This window comes from Sinocyclocheilus grahami, unplaced genomic scaffold, assembly GCF_001515645.1.
Source record: "Sinocyclocheilus grahami isolate Dianchi unplaced genomic scaffold, SAMN03320097.WGS_v1.1 scaffold2257.1, whole genome shotgun sequence".
In the NCBI taxonomy this organism is placed as follows: Eukaryota; Metazoa; Chordata; class Actinopteri; order Cypriniformes; family Cyprinidae; genus Sinocyclocheilus; species Sinocyclocheilus grahami.
Window position 1 is genome coordinate 55297 of NW_015507436.1, and position 4850 is coordinate 60146.

At 35.7% G+C, this 4850-nt stretch overlaps 1 long non-coding RNA gene across 1 annotated transcript; it reads right to left on the reverse strand.

Moving 5' to 3' along the window:
* Positions 1-777: 777 nt before the first annotated feature.
* On the reverse strand, positions 778-2321 carry LOC107574514 (uncharacterized). Its single transcript, XR_001607681.1, has 3 exons — positions 2227-2321; positions 1457-1506; positions 778-1382 (listed from the first exon to the last, which is right to left on the reverse strand). It is a non-coding gene; the product is annotated as an uncharacterized lncRNA (long non-coding RNA).
* Positions 2322-4850: the final 2529 nt, after the last annotated feature.

The following is a 4850-nucleotide window of genomic DNA, read 5'->3' on the forward strand; positions in this document are numbered from 1 at the left end:
GGCATCTTGCCAAACAAGGCAGATTTTGTGTGCGAGAGAAACAGAGAAAGTGATCAAGAATATTGTGAATTCTCTTAGAGCTGTCGGATGCGCAGTGCTATTTCAAGTTACAAGATATGTTGTTAAAGCTATATAATGTTACTATTACTATGTGGTAGTGCTATATTTTGGTACTAAATGTATGCAGTAGGGGAAAATGTGTAATTGTATTTTGAGGTTGTGAGGATGGGGTTGGTGGAACATGTTATATGATGAATTAAATTAATTATAAACTGTTACCTTTTCTTTTGGACTTAAATTAAATTACATGGTGTATAATTGTGAATATGTCATTACCATCATAAACAAAAATGCTTTTTTTTCAATTTAAAATGTCACAGACTAAATAAAAGTATTTTTCAGGATTTATGTGTGAAATGTGGTGTTGGAAACATCAGAGTGTGTAGTGACTCAATCATGTTGTTCCCTCTGTATGTATAGAACACAAGACCTAATTCCCAGAGTTCCACACTTCTGCTAACATTTGTCCCTCTGCTGCCAGATCTGCACACTCATGGTAAAAGAAGATGGCATACATCTTGTCAAATTCCACTGTTCTGCTATGCAACAAGAATTGTTGGCTCATAGCATATTTTTAGTTGACTAATTATATTTTTACTTGTTAATCAAATACATTGGCATGTACAAATACTATTGCTTTTTATTAGATTTTTTTTTTACAACAAAAAGTTTTTTTTTTTTGGTAGAGATATTGAATAAAACATGTTTAATTCAATATCTCTTCCTCTGGAATAAATCAAGGCTGTGACCCAAAGGGACCACCTGTACAATTACAACATTTCCCACATTTTCACTACTCTCCGGCGCCATATCTTAAACATTTGAATTGTGAAAGCCACTTAAATTATTACAATAATTTTGCATGTGGGGGGGTGGGATGAGGGATGGAAGTGTTACATGTTATACAATTTACTGACATTGCCAGCTGAGGAGACGTCTTAAATTAATGTTTCCATAGGTCACAGCACCTTTGCTCAGCACCCATTTCCATCTGGTCCCCGTTCCCAAAGGGAATGACACAAATCCCTAGAGTCAGCACGGGGAGCTGTGCCTCAGCTGTTCAGTGTCTTCATTCAAAGAAGACTGGGCACCAAACCCTTAACAGATTATATCAAGAACTCTATGTCCTCAGTGTATTTCTGTAACCACAGGTGTTACTGTATATAAAGATGCATAGGCCCCTCTGACCTCCTCTAGTGGAACTGAAGGGGTGTGCCTATGGAATCCCTTGGTCATGTGAACACTAGTCACGAGGCTGAAAGTCCATCCCAGAGTTCCTCATTTGATGATTATTCCTCAATTACGAACCTTCATTAGGGACCCTATGAACAAAACAATTAACCTGAATATTTGCATGACAGTTATGATAAATATAGGCATTTATAAGGATTTCTACCTGTGAAATGGACCCTTGATTCGGACTCATTGTCCCAGACAATTTTTGTCCTGTAACAAAGAAAGAAAATTATGCTTATATTAAACTTGTTAAAAAAACTCTTGTTTGAACTTTAAAATATCTAACGTGTGCAAAAATACTGGCCATATATGGATGTCAAACATAAATATTACATAATTATTCCAGATAAAAGCACCTTTTGACCAACAAATTTCCACAACTTTCTTTTTGCTTTTTAAGATCTTATTAACCTTTACTTTTCCAGGCCCAGAAATCAGAAATGTAAAATTCACCGTTTTCCATATTTCCACTTCAAGAACCCTAAGAAAAATTAAATGAACTTTATTGACTATGTTATATGTTAAGTGGATAAAATTTGAAAAGGCTTTATTTTTTAATAAATTTTAAATAAAAAATAAAATTAAAATGGCATTTTATTTAGTAATCCCCCAACTAAGCTATTTCACATAACAGATGTTTATATACAGTCCACAAGACAAAATAACTACATTTTAAATTGACCCGTTATTATTTTGTATTTTCAAATAAGACAAAACAAACTGCATTTTTTTATCCCTCTTTACTAATTCTGCAAGAGATGTATGATCAGGGTTGGATGTTAAAATTGACAGTTGTCAAACAGAACGAAAAGTGCAGTGATTCAAGAAAAGTTTGATTCTGTCAGCTCAGACTCATTCAGTGTAACCGTCTCAGAGCTTCGAGTCAGTGATGCCAAAACCAGGCAAGACGTACAGATGATCTTTACTCACCAGCGCTCCTAGAAAAAGGATTGATCCCACTGAGTTGGGGCTGTGATGCCTTTGGGATGAGTGGAGGAGGAGAAGGGAAAGGAAAGTTGGCTGTTGATTCCTAACAAGAAACAGAAAAAAAAAAATGTTACTTGACCGCAAACGAGGCTCAGTGAAAAATGGTGCATCATTAATACTGTCAGTATATAGTGCTCCCAAAAAGTATCTGAATACGTCTGCCATCCTTAAATGTCTGTAAAATCAATTTTGGTTGAAAACTGTCACTTCACTGCAAAAAATGCTTTTCCTACTTAGATTTTTTGTCTTGTTTCCAGCCAAAATATCAAAAAATTCTTAAATCAAGAAGGATTTTCTTGACAAGTAAAAATTATTGTCTTGTTTTCAGAAAAAACATGTCAAAACTAAGTGAGTTTTTGCCTGAAACAAGCAAAATTATCTGCCAATGGGGTAAGCAAAATAATCTTGTTTTCTGTTTGAAATAAGATTATTTTGCTTACCCCACTGGCAGATTATTTTGCTTGTTCTAAGCAAAAACTCACTTAATTTTGACTTGTTTTTTCTGAAAACAAGACAATAATTTTTACTTGTCTAGAAAATCCTTTTTGATTTAAGAATTTTTAGATATTTTGGCTGAAAACAAGTATAAAGACAAAAAAAACTAAGTAGGAAAAGCATTTTTTGCAGTGTTCAAGTTGTGTGCTGTGTGTGTATGACTCAAATAATCCTATCTACTCCAATTATAAAAGCTGCTGCTGGTTCAGATTTAACAGATGAAGTCATGCCTCGACTGGACTCTTGTCGTGTTAATTGTGATAAGACTTTTAGTTGTATGGATGTCGCCATCTTTGATAATACTTTACTACACTACTTTGCTTTAATTAGAGGAAATAATCACAGATAGAACACTGCTTGACTTCAGGTACTTGTGCATACAGACAGCATTCGAAACACTATAGGGTATATGCGCTATCTTACTTCCGCGTTCCGCAAACCATAGTAGATCGCTTCCGGTTTTGTACGCTCTACGCTGACATGGCAGTGTTTTATACACGAAGCCTTCAGGAGCTACCAAAGATGCGAATAACCGATGTCCATCGGATATGCTCGCTAACATCTAAAACATCCAGCCACCAAAATGGATAAGGGATTCAAGTTATATGCTTCCTCGTACATTATGGACTACGAGGGTATGTAAGCTAGCGGAGCGGAAATGCTGTACAATGTCGCTAGCTAGCTAATGCTAACAATCTGCCTAGTCTTTTTTATGTATGTATGGATGGATCTACATATTCACATTAACACGTTGTGATTTTTTTTCACCAGTATCTAATAAAGACAAGCTGACTGGTGATGTCAGCATTAAGGCAGCATGTCACAGGTCTATGAGGAAAAGCGAGAAGCCACACAGCCTGAGAGTAATGTTAGGGATGGCGTGGCTGTTCTGTTCCAGTTCTGTCTGTTCCAGTTCAGGGACAGTTTTTATTAAGCCGTTCGGAGTTGGAGTAAGAATAGACGAATCTGTGATCATCTCCAAGTCTCTTTATTGTCCTGAGAGGCAGAGTTACCTTACGAAAATTAACCATGGATTTATTATAGTATAAGTGTAGTAACCATAGTTTTTTGGCGAATTGAATACCATTTGTATAACTACTACTTTATTATAAATACCATGGTTAAACTATGGTTAGTGTAACAAAATTATGGTTAATTTGTTGTTACAATGGTTTAACTACAATAACCATTTTTTTGTTTTATTTACTGTAAAACTATGGTTAATTTACATAAGGGTTGTTCCAAGTTCATTGTTGTTGTTTCTCTACTTGTTAAAGGATGAGGATAGTTGACACTGTAAGTCCTGAGTTTGTTTTTTATTCCATGTTATTCATAATCAGGTATTCCAAAATTAACAAATTCTGCTATTGCATTTTTGTTATTAATGGCATTGTCAAACTTGCCCCAGCAACCTAACTAAACTGATACTCAAGTCAATGTCATTATTTGTAGTAAAAAATTCTCTCCGTATATTTTTGTACAGATTGTTCTTCGGGATTCATACCCTGTCATCCTGGTTTCACACCGGTGCTCATGTGTAGCTGGGACTGCTGTGTGCAACCACATTGTTGCATTGCTGTTGCAAACAGCACATTATTCTGAGCTTAATATGCAGGTTGTGCCCCCTGTCCACTCCTGCACTGAGACAGAGCAACAGTGGCACAAGCCCAGAACAGCTGTGAGTGTTGAGACGCGACTCCTGTCATTAGTTATATTATCATATAGACAATATTGGAAGCATGTTTTGTCAATGCCACATTTCTGCTTGTAATGATCAGGAACCTTATAAGGATGTAAATGTATTATTAAATGCAATTTGTTTGCCCTCATTTTGACATAGGCAGTCATAGATAGTTACTTTGCCTGACTAGTTAGTTTTTTGTGTGGTTTCTTTTTCATTTTCTTGTCTCTTATATTTTATATATTATTGTGTTTTTTCCTATCAGGGAGTGAAACCTGGGCCAATAAACAAGAAGGTCATCACCAGACCAAGACTCACCCGACTGGAAGGAGGAATCAGGTGAGTCAATTAAGGCTGCACCACACTAAAAAAAAATCTTATCAGATTTTTA